Below are 17,528 nucleotides of genomic sequence, written 5' to 3' on the forward strand. Positions count from 1 at the left end.
TAGCACTAGGAGAACTACTGCGATTGTGCCCCGGTTCAGCTGGGCTAAGCACCTCAGTAGAGAAAGCTAAAACTGACTGTCATGATAAGGCGAGAGCTGGTCGCTGTTCGAGAGGTCTCGAGTCCCTAAAGACTTATGCCGCTTAGAGCAAGGAGTCGGCTTTGTCCGGCTTAAGGCGTGTATAGCACCCCGAATTCGGCCTTCCGAATACTAGGGGCTTCGCCAAAATTTAAAATTGTAGAATTCTATGGCTAAGTGAGAGTGATAAATCATTATAGTCCGATTGCCTTGTTCATTGTGCTAAGCACCTCCCTCGAAGGACCCAAAAATGGGGAAAAGAGTGCTCAGGTTTATCCCGAACACCCCAGCACTCGTGGCGTGGGGGCAGAAGCCGACGACTGGCCATCTCTCAGATTTGATAAACAGCCGCACAGAAGGTAATATTTTAAATTCAAACAAGCATTGCATAGAGCATATGAACAAGTTTTCATAATACAGGTTCACACGAGCAAGTTCATTCAAAAATTACATCCTTCGCACACTCGTCTGCCACAAGACGGGCACCCTTCAGGACACCCTCATAATACATCTTGGGGTGGCGATGCTCCTTGCCCTGCGGCGGCCCCTCCTTCACCAGCTTCTCAGCGTCCATCTTGGCCCGGTGCACCTTTGCACGGGCAAAAGCCCGGCGGGCACCTTCGATACAGACGGATCGCTTGATGACTTCCAGCCGTGGGCAGGCATCCACAAGCCGCCTCACCAGGCCGAAGTAGCTGTTGGGAAGGGAGTCGCCAGGCCACATTCAGACTATAAAGCCCTTCATGGCCTGTTCGGCCGCCTTGTGCAGCTCGACCAGTTGCTTCAGCTGGTCGCTCATAGGCATCGGGTGTTTGGTCCCAGTATACTGAGACCAGAACAACTTCTCCGTCGAGCTTCCCTCCTCGGGCTGGTAATATTTCGCGGCATCTGACACGCTGCGGGGCAAATCTGCGAATGCTCCTGGAGAGCTCCGAACTCGGGTAAGTAACAAGTAATTTACTTTCACATGCTTGCTTTGCATATTGAATGCCTTACCTACCGGTATCTTCCTCATCGCCTCAATCTCCTGGAGGGCCTTTTGGGCTTCAGCCTTGGCATTCTTTGCGCTCTCGAGGGCCGCGGCAAGCACAGACTCTCGCGTCTTCGAGTCAAGCTCCAAAGCCTCGTGCTTTTTCACGAGAGCCTGGAGCTCTTGCTGCACCTCGCCCACCCGTGCCTCTTGCCTTTCCCGCTCGGTGCGCTCCTTGGCTGCTTTGTTTTCGGCCTCGGACAGCCCTTACTTCAAGGTCGCCACTTCGGTCGTGGCCCTGGCACATTCATGATGATCCTGTCATTTCACAACCACATTTTCTTTTATATATAGACAAGGTATTACTTACCTTTGCTCTCCTCGAGCTACCTCTTGGCAAGGCCGAGCTCTTTCTCGGACCCCTCGAGGTCCTGCTTCAGTGCGGCGACCTCCGCAGTCAGTGCGGCAGAGGTCAGCAGCGAAGCATGCATACGCATACAGACACACGTATATTAGACTCCTGCAGATATTATTTGATCCTCTATTCGGCTTTTTCATTGTGAACACCAAACAGAGCATCAGGGGCTACTATTTATGCGGTAATATTTTCCTATATTTTAAATACTTACCTCAAAGCCTGTTAGAAGGCTAGCATAGGCTTCAGTCAGTCCGCTCTTGGCGGACTGAACCATCTTGATCACCGCACTCATAATAGTGTGGTGCTCTTCATCGATGGAAGCACCGCGAAGCGCTCCCAGCAGGTTGTCTGGTGCCTCTGGATGGACAGAGGTCACCGACACGGGCGCCTGCCCGAGTTGGAACCACCGGAGGTTCCGGCGCGGTGTTCGGCTGAGAGCCGAACTTGGAGCCCCCAGGAGCCTTGCTTCCTTTGCTCCTGGAGTCCGAAAGGTCGCTTTGAGGCGTCTTCGGGACTGTCTCCCCCCGGCTCGTTGCCCCTTGAGAAAATATCTCAGCATTGTCCGTAGGGCAAGGAGAGGAGGTGGTTGGAAGTGTATCACTATTCATGTACAACGAGTCCAAGGAACCGTCCGATGATGATACATTGATACGGGCTTGGGGCGGACTGCATAATCATATTCGATGTTAGGAGAAGCAGTGCGACAAAGGTTAGCTATGAGTTACTCTAGTATCCGAATATTTACGACTTCGCCAGGGGCTTGGCCCTAAGCAACCACTCGTCTTCGCTGTCGGCGGCGGTGGTGGAGCAGTCAGGAAGGAGAGTCCTTCCCTTCTTGGACCCTTCGGCCTCCCCAGTTGGGGCGGCCTTCCTTTTCTTGTCTCCCCCGGCTGGAGGGGGAGAATCTTCATCTTCCTTCTCGTTTTCACGGGAGGAATGCGTCTCGGTGTCATCGGACGATGAGTCCGATATCACCTGGCGCCCAGAACTCTTTCGGGTTCCCTTGGCCTTCTTCTTGGTCTTCTCTAGCACCTCATAAGGGGCCGGAGTCCGCATCTCCGTCAGGAGAGTGTCCGCGGTGTCTTCGGGCCGAGGGGCCGGATAGTTAATCTTCTCCGATGTCTCCACCCAGTCCTCTCAAAGGCATGGGAGCTCAGACCCCACACATGGTTAAGCTATGGGAAATAAATATCCTACCAGATGTACAGAACTTACCGAATTCGCAGGGCGCTTCGCGCTTAGCCTGCGGTCCTCGATAAGAGAAGGAGGGACCTCGGCGCCCTTGAATAGCACCCTCCAGACGTCCTTATGCGCCATGTCGAAGAGCTCGTGTAGAGTCTAGTGCTGGGCCGGGTCGAACTCCCATAAGTTGAAATCATGTTGTTGACACAGGAGGATTTGGCGGAAGAGCATGACCTGGACTATGTTGACAAGCTTGAGTTTCTTGCTTATCATGTTCCGGATACATTTCTGGAGTCCGTCCAGCTCCACCGATGAACCCTAGGACAGGCCCTTCTCCTTCTAGGAAGCGAGCCGCGTGGGGATTCCGGATCGAAACTCGGGGGCCGCCACCCAGTTGGTGTCGCGCGGCTCGGTGATGTAGAACCACCCCGATTGCCACCCCTTTATGGTCTCCACGAAGGAGCCCTCGAGCCATATAAGGTTGGGTATTTTTCCCACCATGGCTCCGCCGCATTCTGCTTGTTGGCCGCCCACCACCTTCGGCTTGATATTGAAGGTCTTCAGCCACAGGCCGAAGTGGGCCGGATGAGGAGGAAAGCCTCGCACACAACGATGAACGCTGAGATGTTCAGGATGAAATTCGGGGCCAGATCATGAAATTTCAGCCCGTAATAGAACATGAGGCTGCGGACGAAAGGATGGAGGGGAAACCCCAGTCTGCGGACGAAGTGGGGGAGGAAACCACCCTTTCATGAGGTTCCGGGGTAGGGACGACCTGCCCCGCGGCCGGCAGCCGGTGCGCGATATCCGTGGCTAAGTATCCGGCCCCACGCAGTTTTTTGATGTGCCCCTCCATGACGGAAGAAGCCATCCACTTGCCTCCCGCTCCGGACATGTTTGGACAGAGTCGAGGAGAAGGATGTGGACTTGGGCGTTGGAGCTCGAGTGCGCGAGAATGGATGAGCAAGGAGGAAGAAGGCGTGGGTGGAAAAAGGTGAGACCTTATCCCTTTATAAGGGTGGATGAAACTATGCGCCCCCCCACTAGCCTGGTAAAACTCGCTTATCCCCCAAGCGCCGTAATTGGTGGCACAGTTGGGTTACCCACGCCCGTATTGATGAGAATCCCGTAATAAGGGGAACACGATCTCTGCTTTGACAAGACATGTCGAGAAACCACCTCGCGTTATGTGCGGGGCCAGTTAAAGAAAAACGGTTCAAATAATAACCGAGCAATGGCGTGATGTCATGCTGCCAAAACGTGTCAGTGGATTAGATTTGTGGAAATATTATTCTCTCTACGGTGGTATGTGGAACTTATTTTGCAGGGTCGGACACTATCCTTGTATTGAAACTCTTATGTGGTGTATTCAGAGGAGGACCCGCCTTGCAATGACAAAGACAACACTGCGCGTCGGACTCATCGTCATTGAAGCCTGGTTCAGGGGCTACTGAGGGAGTCCTGGATTAGGGGGTCTCCGGACAGCCGGACTATATCCTTTGTCCGGACTGTTGGACTATGAAGATACGAGATTGAAGACTTCGTCCCGTGTCCGGATGGGACTCTCCTTGGTGTGGAAGGCAAGCTAGGCAATACGGATATGTATATCTTCTCCTTTGTAACCGACCTTGTGTAACCCTAGCCCCCTCCGGTGTCTATATAAACCGGAGGGTTTTAGTCCGTAGGACAACATACAATCATACCATAGGCTAGCTTCTAGATTTTAGCCTCTCTGATCTCGTGGTAGATCAACTCTTGTACTACTCATATTATTGAGAATAATCAAGCAGGACGTAGGGTTTTACCTCCATCAAGAGGGCCCGAACCTGGGTAAAACATCGTGTCCCCTGCCTCATGTTACCATCCGCCTTAGACGCAGAGTTCGGGACCCCCTACCCGAGATCCGCCGGTTTTGACACCGACAGCTAGGGTTACATAGAGTCGGTTACAAGGAAGGAGATCTACATATCCGTATTGCCAAGCTTGCCTTCCATGCCAAGGAGAGTCCCATCTGGACACGGGACAAAGTCTTCAATCTTGTATCTTCATAGTCCAACAGTCCGGCCAAAGGATATAGTCCGGCTGTCCGGATACCCCCTAATCCAGGACTCCCTCAGTCTCCTTCGCCCAGTTTTCTTCGTCAAGAAGATGGTAACGGTCAGCAGCATCTTTTAACTCTATAGCCATCTTGGCTATTTTTTCTTTGCTCTCGCAATGCGCGTCCTGTTCGGCCCTTAACTCTTCGGTCACCTTTAAAGCGGCCGCATTGCTACTCCTTGCTTGCTCCTTGGCTCGGGCAAGCTCTGCCCGAAGGGTCTCCACGGTGGCAGCTCCATCTGCAGTCACAGCATATTAAAGATACTGGCATCATGCTGCTCTTATTATGTGACAATCACTAGAAAAATCACTTACCATGTGCCTCGTCAAGCCGCTTGTTAACAAGCACAATGTCGGCATCTGCCGCATCCAGCTGCCGCTTTAGTTCGGCAAACCCATCAGTCCGGCTAGCCACCGGAGCCTCAACCACCTGCACATAAAGGCGGTCTGGTTATTACCTGGGACTATGATCCTCTGTTTGCCGCTATTTTCGACGACAACCAGAGTCTCAGGGGCTACTATCTACACAGGGCACATCTAAAAATGTGCGGTACTGTCAAAAATGTACATCATTTCGTGTACCTCAAAACCCATCAGTAGACTCATAAAGGCTTCATGCAACCCGCTTTCGGCGGACGAAATACTTTCAATCACTGTACCCATCAATGTGCCATGCTCTTCTAAGATAGCCGCTTGCTCTAGCAGATCTCTCAGTATGTCCGACCGCACACCAGACGGTGCCGGACTCTTTTGATTGCTCTCTTCAAGAGCCGGATACTGAGGACTTCGGGTGGCCATAGCATTACCTTCTAGCCTTGCTGGATCAAGAGAAACCCTCCACGACGACACCTCGGGGTCGCCCGCCTCATGAGGTGGTATGGCAGGGGGAGGCGTTTCGCTCTCCATCATCTCTAGAAGAAGATCCCCTGAAGACGAGCTCTGCTGAGAAGGGCTAAGATCCGAACTGCAAGTTAAATGCCTCGGTTATTTTCGTCAGAGGTAAAGCGAGATATTTTCATTATTAAGTACCCTTTTACTTACAGCTCGGTGGAGGGATGATCCCCTTGAGGGCATAGTGCGGCCAGGGTATCCCCCAGGGCAGGACCCTCCGGCGGAGATTTCTTCCCCCGTTTGGATACCATTGTCTCCGGGTCCTCAAAGGCGGTTCTCTTCCTTCCCTGGGGAGAGGAAGTTTCAGTTCCTCCTCCCCTGCTAACCTCCTTCGCGGAGGCGCTAGCCTCCTTGTTCCCCCCTTCATCCTCTCCCGAGGGCGCTTGATAAGGCGTGATCTCCAGCATCCTGGTTAGCACGGGATTTTGTGATGTCTCAGGGAGGGGGGTCGGACACCTGATCAACTTTGCTTTCGCTATCCAATCCTGGGTCAAAGAGCGGCTTTTTTTAGGGCAATGTTGCAATAAATAAATGGACAGTGTGTTCGGATGCGGGGCTACTTAGGTATCCGGGAGATTGCAGCTCAGACCTGCATCCTCAGTGATGTTCGGACACATTATTTGTGGTCCGAAGAACAATTTGTACATCTCTTCATGCGTCATGCCAATGAAATGTTGAATAGCTCGCGGTCCTTCTGGGTTGAATTCCCACATGCGAAGGGGCTGGCGTGTGCAAGGCTGGACTTGACGAACTAGCATAACTTGTACTACCATAACCAGACTGAAATCTCTCTCAAAGAGATCTCGGATACGGCTTTGCAGTATTGGCACATCCTTGGCTGGACCCCAGCTCAGCCCCCTGCTGATCCATGACATCAGTTGTGGTTTTACATCCCAGCTCCCCGAACTACAAGTTAAATGCCTCGGACACATGCATCCATCGACCTTCAAGGTTGGATCCGGACATAGTTGAAGGTCTGAAGTGCCTAAACCTGAGCATTGGGTGTTGGAACTCGAGGCAGGAGGCGGATTCAATTAAGATTGAGAGGGAAAGGCCTTGTTCCCTTTATAAAGAGGGTGAATATCAAGCGTCCTCCTCGCCGTTTGGGACTTCCCTAAGATCTAGGAGTCCTACCAATGGGCACGGTTGGGTTACCCACGTCCGTATTTATGAGAATCCCGTAATAAAGGGGACACGATCTCTGCTTTGACAAGACGTGCCAGGGAGACCGCCTCGCAAAACACGCTGAGATTGGTTATGAAAAACGATTCGAATAAAGACCTGGCTGAGGTGTGATGTCACACTACTGGGTACGTCAGCAGATTAGATTTATGGAAATATTATTCTCTCTACGGTTGTATGTGGAACTTGTTTTGCAGAGCCGGACACAATCCTCGTGTTCAAAATCTTCTATGAAGTATTCAGAGGAGGAACCCGCCTTGCAATGCCGAAAACAATCTGCGCGCCAGACTCATCGTCATTGAAGCCTGGTTCGGGGGCTACTGAGGGAGTCCTAGATTAGGGGGTATCCGGACAGCCAGATTATATCCTTTAATCAGACTATTGGACTATGAAGATACAAGATTGAAGACTTTGTCCCGTGTCCGAATGGAACTCTCCTTGGCGTGGAAGGCAAGCTTGGCAATACGGATATATAGATCTCCTTCCTTGTAACCGACTCTGTGTAACCCTAGCCCCCTCCGGTGTCTATATAAACCGGAGGGTTTACTCCGTAGGAAAGACAACATACAATCATACCATAGGCTAGCTTCTAGGGTTTACCCTCAAAGATCTCGTGGTAGATCAACTCTTGTACTACTCATATTATCAAGAACAGTCAAGCAGGACGTAGGGTATTACCTCCATCAAGAGGGCCCAAACCTGGGTAAACATCGTGTCCCCTGCCTCATGTTACCATCTGCCTAGACGCACAGTTCGGGACCCCCTACCCGAGATCCGTCGGTTTTGACACCGACACTCTCACTTAGCCATAGAAGTCTATGATTTTAAATTGTTGGCGAAGCCCCTGGTATTCGGAGGGCCGAATTTGGGGCGCTATACACGCCTAAGTCGGACAAGGCCGACTCCTCGCCCGAAGCGAAAAAAGTCTTTAAGGACTTGAGACCTCTCGAACAGCGACCAGTCTCTCGCCTTATCATGACAGTCAGTTTTTGGCTTTCTCTACTGAGGTGCTCGTCCCGAAGAAGCAGGACACAATCGCAATAGTTCTCCCACCGCTACCTTAGCTGACATAGTGGAACGTAAGGTACCAAAGCATGGGAGCCGGGTGACCCAACATTTGACCAAAGACATGATTCGGAGCTGATGCATATAATGCTATAAGTTCGGGGTGCCACACTGTCGAAAGTGTTCGGACTTCTTGCGCCGTATTATGGGGTAAACAAGGACCCCTGGCGAACTGACCGTACCCGCACGTGCGGGTACGGATTGTCGTAAATGGACATATAAGAGAAAGAGAAAAACTTAAATAATGCAATGACAGATTAATGATATGCATTGTTATTTAAATGATACGCTGAAGCGTACTTGGTACAAGTAGTGCAATAAGCATAAAGTAGGACAATTCGAAATGTCCAGTCCCAGGGCAAGCTACGCATAAATAGTGAAAAGCGGGTATATCAATTATTACTAGAGACCACCTGGCGGTTCCCGTGTTCATCTTAGCTTCTTGTCGCCTTGGTTCTTGCTTCCGGAATGTGTCTGGCAATCATACTACCGGAAAGGGCTTCCACAGAGTTAGGCCCTGAAAGAGAAAAGGGATGTCAAAGGTATACAGCCCCTAGTGTGGTTAAGCCACAATGCGGGGCGTGTCCTGATCGTGCCCCGCCTATGTCCATGGTATTTTCAGTGCCTAATTATGTACGTGCGCCATGGATTTTGTCGCATCACTGGAACTGGGACGGGGGCCGAATTGCTAGGCGAGCTCTGATCGTGCCAGGCGATCCTGTTGCAGCTTGTTCCGGACTCGCTTGAAGGTGTCCGGGGTCCGTGACGCTGAATGAGTGGTCTGCCTGAATAGGCTGCTTTGTGCTTCTGCTGCAAGGGCCGCAGTGTGCTCCTCCGTACGGAGCGAGCGTTCTGTGTTTCCAGTTACTACTATGAACCCGTGAGGTCCTGTCATCTTGAGCTTGAGGTGTGCGTAATGCGGCACTGCATTGAATTTTGCAAATGTTGTCCGTCCGAGCAGTGCATGATAGCCACTGCGAAACAGGACGATGTTGAAGATTAACTCTTCGCTTGGGAAGTTATCCGGTGATCCGAAGACCACTTCCAGTGTGATTGAGCCTGTGCAATGGGCCTCTACACCTGGGATGACACCTTTAAAGGTGGTTTTGCTGGGTTTGATGCTCGAGTAATCGATACCAATTTTTGGCACTGTATCCTGATAAAGCAGGTTCAGGCTGCTGCCGCCGTCCATAGGGACTCGAGTGAGGTGAAATCCGTCATTGATGGGGTCTAGGACCAGTGCAGCGGATCCGCCATGACGGATGCTAGTGGGGTGGTCCCTGCGATCGAAGGTGATCGGACAAGCAGACCATGGGTTGAACTTTGGGGCGACGGGCTCCATCGCATAGACGTCCCTTAGTGCATGCTTCTACTCCCTCTTGGGAATGTGGGTTGCGTATATCATGTTCACCGTCTTCACTTGTGGGGGAAACCCCTTCTATCCTCCTGTGTTCGGCGGCCGGGGCTCCTCCTCGTCATCGCTATGCGGCCCCTTGTCCTTGTTCTCGGCATTTAACTTGTCGGCCTGCTTGAACACCCAGCATTCTCTGTTGGTGTGATTGACTGGCTTGTCGGGGGTGCCGTGGATTTGACATGAGCGATCCAGTATGCGATCCAGACTGGACGGAGCCGAAGTATTTCATTTAAATGGCTTTTTCCGCTGACCGGATCTAGAGTCTCTGAATCCGGCATTGACTGTCGTATCTTTGGTGTTATCACCGTTATTGCAGCGCTTTGGTCTATTACGACGCTGCCTTCCGTTAACATCTTTGGTATCCGAGGTATCCGGATTCCTCGATGTGTTGTTGCTGCGAGCCAGCCAGCTGTCCTCGCCCGTGCAAAAGCAGGTCATGAGTGTCGTGAGGGCTGCCATAGATTTCGGCTTCTCCTGGCCAAAGTGGCGGGCGAGCCACTCGTCGCGGATGTTATGCTTGAATGCTGCTAGGGCCTCTGCATCCGGACAGTCTACAATTTGATTTTTCTTAGTCAGGAACCGTGTCCAGAATTGTCTGGCCGATTCCCCTGGCTGCTGGGTTATGTGGCTCAAGTCATCAACATCCGGTGGCCGCACATAAGTGCCCTGGAAGTTGTCAAGAAATGCGTCTTCCAGATCCTCCCAACTGCCGATGGAATCTGCTGGCAGGCTATTCAGCCAATGCCGAGCTGGTCCTTTGAGTTTTAGTGGGAGGTACTTATGGCATGTAGATCATCACCGCGAGCCATGTGGATGTGAAGGAAGAAATCCTCAATCCATACAGCAGGATCTGTTGTGCCATCGTATGATTCGATATTTACGGGTTTGGAACCCTCCGGGAATTCATGATTCATAACTTCATCAATGAAGCATAGGGGGTGTGCGGCACCTCTGTGCCGGGCTATATCCTGACGTAGTTCATATGAGTCTTGTCTGCTGTATTCGGCCCAGCCGGATTTACTCTTGGTGTATCCAACGTGACGATCATCATCCCGTGTGGGCGCACGTGCCCGTGTCCCGTATATTGACCTTGCGATTTTTGCCTTACTGTCCAAGATGTCTCGTAGGTCCTCTGTGTTGCCCCGGGCCTTAGTATTTTTGACTGAGTGGCGACGGGGTGCGGTCTGAACTTCAGGCTGAAACGCCTCTCTGGCTCGGCCGCGTAGTGGCCGGTCAGCCGCATCGTACACTGGTAAATGAGGTTTCAATGCTTCCTCCTCAAGGTGAGGTAGCAACCTGCGTTTTGGGTAACTCTTGGACGGGCGCTCGAGTCCATGCTCCTCGGCCGCAAGGTCTTCGGTCCACCTGTCTGCTAGCAAGTCTTGATCAGCTTGAAGCTGTTGCTGTTTTTTCTTTAGGCTATTTGCCGTGGCCATAAACCGGCGCTTGAAGCACTCTTGCTCGACGGGGTCCTCAGGCACGATAAACTCGTCGTCGTCGAGGCTCGCCTCATCTTCGGAGAGAGGCTGTAATTGTCCTCCTCCGGTTCTCCACCTGCTGCCTGCTCTAGAGGGCTAGCTTGTTCGTCCTCTAGCTCTACATCGTGCTGGAGGGGATTGTTGTTGTCTTCGGTGCTATCCGGAGTGTTATTATCTCCTGTGCCGGTATCACTGCTCTTGCTGTGGCGGGACTTAGAGCGGCGTCGCTGGTGTCGGCGCTTGGGTTGCTTCTTGGAGGGGTCATCCTCCATTGTCTCATCGCCATTGCCTTCTTTGGGGGTGTCCACCATGTATATATCATATGATGAGGTGGCGGTCCAGCGCCCCGAGGGCCGTGGTTCCTGTTCGTCTCCGGCTTCGTCGTCCATACCATGGAAGTCTTCGAAGCCCAAGTCGAGCATGTTGGTTAAGTCGTCGACAGTGGCTACTAAGTGTGTGGTGGGTGGGTAGCGAATTTCTCCGTCGTCCGCATCCCATTCTAGCCGGACATAGTTCGGCCAAGGTTCTCCTGACAGGGAGAGAGACCTTAATGAGTTTAGCACATCTCCGAAAGGTGAGTGCTGAAAGATATCTGTGGAGGTGAACTCCATGATCAGCGCCCAGTCGGACTCGACGGGCACGGATGTGAGCGGCTCGGAGTCCGTGGCCAAAGATGAATCCAGTGGTTTGGCGACACGGCTCTCGTAAGGGGTGAAGTCAGTATCCGGCTCTATCGCCACTAAGAGTGTGGTCTCCATGGCGGGGTCCATCCCTCCACTCTTGGATGGCGTGACTTGCTCTAGATTGATGGCCGGAGTAGTTGCGGATGCGATCTCCCGAACATTGTCCGAGGGCAGAGTTACGTCATGCTCGTCGCGACTGTGCGGCGTGTCCAACATGGGCTCAAATCTGTCGAAGATCACCTCTCCGTGGATGTCGGCCGTGTAGTTCAAGTTTCCAAATCTAACCTGATGGCCAGGAGCGTAGCTTTCGATCTGCTCCAGATGGCCAAGCGAATTGGCCCGCAGTGCGAAGCCGCCGAATACGAAGATCTGTCCGGGGAGAAAAGCCTCACCCTGGACGGCATCGCTAGCGATGATCGAAGGAGCCATCAAGCCTTATGGTGACGACACAGTGGAACTCTCAATGAAAGCACCAGTGTCAGTGTCAAAACCGGCGGATCTCGGGTAGGGGTCCCGAACTGTGCGTCTAAGGTGGATGGAAACAGGAGGCAGGGGACACGATGTTTACCCAGGTTCAGGCCCTCTTGATGGAGGTAATACCCTACGTCCTGCTTGATTGTTCTTGATGATATGAGTATTACAAGAGTTGATCTACCACGAGATCAAAGAGGCTAAACCCTAGAAGCTAGCCTATGGTATGATTGTATGTTGTCCTATGGACTAAAACCCTCCGGTTTATATAGACATCGGAGGGGGCTATGGTTACACAAGGTCGGTTACAAAGGAGGAGATATACATATCCGTATTGCCTAGCTTGCCTTCCACGCCAAGTAGAGTCCCATCTGGACACGGGACGAAGTCTTCAATCTCATATCTTCATAGTCCAACAGTCCGGCCAAAGGATATAGTCCGGCTGTCCGGAGACCCCCTGTCGGTGTCAAAAACGGCGGATCTCGGGTAGGAGGTCCCGAACTGTGCGTCTAGGACGGATGGTAACAGGAGACAGGGGACACTTTATTTTACCCAGGTTCGGGCCCTCTCGATGGAGGTAATACCCTACTCCTGCTTGATTAATATTGATGATATGGGTAGTACAAGAGTAGATCTACCACGAGATCAAGGAGGCTAAACCCTAGAAGCTAGCCTATGGTATGATTGTTGTGTATGGAGTTGATTACCTACGGACTACAACCCTCCGGTTTATATAGATACCGGATAGGGTTAGGGTTACACAGAGTCGGTTACAATGGTAGGAGATCTTGAATATCCGCATTGCCAAGCTTGCCTTCCACGCCAAGGAAAGTCCCATCCGGACACGGAACGAAGTCTTCAATCTTGTATCTTCATAGTCCAGGAGTCCGGCTGAAGGTATAGTCCGGCTACCCGAACACCCCCTAATCCAGGACTCCCTCAGTAGCCCCTGAACTAGGCTTCAATGACGATGAGTCCGGCGCGCAAATTGTCTTCGGCATTGCAAGGCGGGTTCCTCATCCAAGTCCTTCATAGAAGATTTGTAAGCACCAAGAGTAGTGTCCGGTTCTGCAAAATAAGCTTCCACATATTGCCATAGAGAGAATAATAATATTAACACAAATCAGATCTGCTGACGTATTCCGCAATGCACTATCACACTACGGCCAAGTCCTTTACTCGAATCGTTTTTACTTTTCCACCTCAGCATGTTTTGCGAAGCGGTTTCCTTGGCACGTCTTGTCAAAGCAGAGATCGTGTGCCCCCTTTATGGGATTCTCATCGATACGGACGTGGGTAACCCAATCGTGCACGTTAGCATGTTTTCTCGATTAAAGGAGAGTCCCAAACGGTTATGGGGTGGGCTCCTGGTATTCGACCTCTTATAAAGAGACCAAGGCCTTACTCCCTTTTCCAATCTCAAACGAGTTCGCCCGTCGCCTCGAGTTCCAACACCCTAGGCTTCAGATTCCAGGCGCTTCGGACCTTCGACAATGTCCTGTTCCGACCTTCAAGGCCGATGGATGCCCTCCTCCGTCACGGAGGAGGATGTGCTAAAGTTGAGAGAGGCTAAGTTCTTGACCGTCGAAATTCCGCATAGGTTCCTGCTCAAGGGCAGGCTATTCCCAATCCCCGGCCTGGTGAGAACGTAGTGTTCATGTCTCACTTCCTTTGGGGGTTAGGCTTCCCGATGGATCCCTTCGTGAGGGGGTTGCTGTTCTATTACGGGCTGGAATTTCATGACTTAGCTCCGGAGTCCATCCTCCACATTTCTTCATTCATCATTGTGTGCGAAGCGTTCCTCCGCGTTACTCCTCACTTCGGTTTATGGCTCAAGACTTTTGGAGTGGAGCCGAAGATGATCGAGGGACGGCACGCAGAGTGCGGAGGTGCTATCATCAGTAAGAATGCCGATGCTCCATGGCCCGAGGGCTCTTTTCAAGAGGAGCTCGGCTTGTGGCAATGAGAGTGGTTCTATATCACCACTCCCAGGAGTGCCAAGTGGGTAGCGCCTCCTGCCTTTCGCTCGGGTCCCCCACCACGGCTAGCGTCATGGGTGTGACACCCCAAAAATTTGGCCTTGTTTTAATGAATTAAAAAATTTGCCAGGAATTAAAACTTTGAATTTCTGAGCTCCATTTTGATTTTTAAATCATTTCCTTCCCTGTTATGATGAGTTTTTCCCAAAGAGAAAACTTTTCAAATATGTCATTGGACATATTTAATCTCTCAAGAGAAACTTTCCCTTATTTAATATAACTAATTAAATAATTAAGTTGCTTGATCTTTACTTTCTTGAAAATGGTTTTTCAAGGTTAAATGGCCATATTTGAACTACAACCATTTGATAGATTCACTTAAAATTCCCACAAAAATTTGGAGATGTCATGTGATGTTATTCAATAACTTTTGTGCAAAAACATCTTTATTTTATGAAATATTTTGAGCTCTACAACCAATTTTGTTCTCTAGTCCAGTGGGCAATTTTGCACTACAACTCATTTAAATAATTATTTCTAGCCTCCACCAAAATTATGGGATGATGGTAATAGCCTATGATTCCACTTTATGCAAAAACCTGGTGTTGTTCTTTGCAAATTTTAAGTGATTCAACATCATCTTCATTCTGGTCCAACATGATGGATTGTACAGAAACCATATTTTTGCTTGCTCTTTAGCCCTTAATTGTTTCTCCTACTTATAGTCCTCCATGTTAAACCCTTAAGTCCAGGAGCATGCACCCTTTGGGTCATTTTTGGTTCATGAAATGATGCCATTTATTTCCTGTCCAGAATTGAAGTTTTGTAAAACTTGCACTAACAAGTTTCTCCTTTTGCCAAACTAACCCTACCACTCTCTCTTGCATCTAAGGAGACACTGATCTGGAGTTTTTGACCACTCCAAGACTTGCCTAAGTACCCTTGGCATTTTGTCAAACACCTTATGGGCATGATCTGTTTTGGCATGAATTTTTGGTTTGCACTGTGAACCTGATCTCCTGACCAAACCAGCTTGTCCACTGATCCCCTTGCAAGCCCAAACCTAGACCTGCTAACCCCCAGATCCAACTGAGCCACCTAACATGCCATGGCATTTCGCCGAGCATCTGGTGGGCGTGCGTTGGGCGCGCCCAGAGCACGCAAATTGCAGCCGCGCACACGAGCCGCCGCATCGCGCCCCTGTCTTGGCCCACACGGCAGGACCTCGCCACGCACTCCCCGCCTCGCCACAACACGACAGCCCGCCCTGCCGCCCTACAGCGCCACCGCCAGAGCACTTTTGGCGGCACGCCGGCGTCGGCAGTGCGCCTCTGCCACGGGCAGCGCCGCCCAAGCCTCTCCCGCTCGCCACCTGGCCCCTGGAGCAGTGCGAGCTCATCCGCAAGCGTGTCTGCTAGCCCTCATCGCCGCCACGTCGCCCTAGCTATAGAGAGGCGGTTCGCCGGAGAGCTTATCCACGGCCGCCGCAGAACCGCCTTGCCTCGCCTATTTAAGGAGCCCCGAGCTCGTCTCCGCACGAAGGTAGCCTCAAGCGGTCTCTAGGAAGCCCCCAGTGGTAGCCAATCGACCAGGGAAGGCCTTCTTCCCCGAGTCCGGCCGGTTCGGCCGCCGCCAAGTTCCGGCCGATTCCGTCGCCACCAGTGCCTCCCCCTCTCCATTCTATCCACCAAGAGCTCTCCCTCCCTCTCGTGAGTACAACCCCACACTCGAATTTGGTCAGAGACCACCGCAGCTCCAAACTCACTATCCACCCGAAGCCTCCTCCGCCGCGATGCCGGCGCCGGCAGCTCCCTCCGTCCCCACCGGCCTGGCGACCACCTGGAGGACCGCGCTGGAGTCACGGATCCATCCAGACCCTCTGGAACCCGTGGGGAGCCACCGTTTGCCGGCGACGACCGTCGTTGCCCCGCCTCCGTTCGGCCAAAGGAAGAGGAGGGAGAAATAGACCAGTCAAACCTGACCAGTGGGCCAGGCAGGCCCACTGTCAGTGAGACGCGCGTCGTCCACGCTGGATAAGTGGAAGCGTAAAACTCGCGAGTACGTTTACCCTGCACCGAAAGCGTATTCTAACTGAAGCGTTTTCTTTTATACATTTAATTTAAAAACAGATTTGACCAGAACTTTGACTGGCTATAACATTTTAATTATAACTCCAAATGAGTTGATTCTTTTTCCTACCTTCCTCAAATTTGGTCTAGTTTATTTTAAGATTTATTTGAAAATTTTCCAAACAACTTTTTTGTACTGTTTTTGAAATGTGTGTTAATTCAAATATATTTTAAAATAGGATTTTGGAGAGAGAGAAGAAACTTTCAAAAGTTTTGGAGAGCACCTCACCCCTCCACAACTTAAAGGCAAGCATTCTGAACCCTGGCATAATGTTTTTTGGTGTGTTATTTGACACGTTTATAACACCACCTTACTTCGGAGGACTTGTTATTTCATGTGACATGATCATTTGCATGGAAGCATATCAGTGATTTCCTTGCTGTTGGAAATGAATATTATTGTGATGGTAATCATCCTCATGTGCCTTGCATGCATGCCGGAAAGGAATCCGGGAAAGCCTCGGCCTTGGGTAGGCGTGAGCTTGTCGCCAGTCCCCGTCGGCACGGTTAAGTCCGGTATGGCATGGCAAGGTACATTGAGTGGTGATTTCTTCGGTTGAAATATATTTGATATGCATGTCATGCAGGGAACTTATAAACCTCCTGAGTCGACCGCAGATCGAGTCTTGTTCCAGTAACCCCCATACTTGCCTCGTACTACCACTCGTCCCTGCCGCAGGTAGGGTACGGTTCAGTAAGTCGTCAACCCCTTTCCAGCACACACCGTACAGAGAGGCCATGGTGGAAGATATCGGTTGTAGCCGGTAGGCATGCTACCTGGTCAGGGGGCATGGGTGTTTCCGGTTGGGACCGAGAGGGGAGGCCACCCCTTAGAGCGCGCGATATAAATTTGATCCCATGTTACGCGAGGTTGTAGCCTCCCCACTTAGAGTTTTGCTTAACAAGTGTCGTGGGTGATTCCAGACACCGATGAGTTAAGCTGGTGTGTGCAAGTTAGGCGCGTTTTCAACTAAAAGGCCGTACACAGAATTAGTCCCGATGGACTAAAGGAATCCGTTACTCATGGGTAAAGAGTACACCCTCTGCAGAGATTAAACCTATTCGAATAGCCGTGTCCAGGGTTAAGGATTACAGTCTGGGATGGGTCAAGTGTTGGTCTTAATGTCGGTCTTCGGAGGTGAAATTGTTAAACCAAACTTGGATACCGACTGGTGACTTGTGAGAACCATGATTATTATTTTATGATGGACTAACCCGTTGCATTATTGTATTATCGAGTATCCCTGGGATGGTTCTACCTCCTGGATATTCATTGTGATTTTTTATTCTCAAGCCCTTTTATGTGGTGTCGCTCAGACGCCCGACTGTGGCATTTCTTTTTAAGCCCTTTATGTGGTGTCGCTCAGACGCCCGACTGTGGCATTTCTTTTAAGACCTTTATGTGGCGTCGCTTAGACGCCCGACTGTGGCATTTCTTTTTAAGCCCTTTATGTGGTGTCGCTTAGACGCCCGACTGTGGCATTTCTTTTT

Source organism: Triticum aestivum, chromosome 5A (assembly GCF_018294505.1).
Source record: "Triticum aestivum cultivar Chinese Spring chromosome 5A, IWGSC CS RefSeq v2.1, whole genome shotgun sequence".
Taxonomy (NCBI): Eukaryota; Viridiplantae; Streptophyta; class Magnoliopsida; order Poales; family Poaceae; genus Triticum; species Triticum aestivum.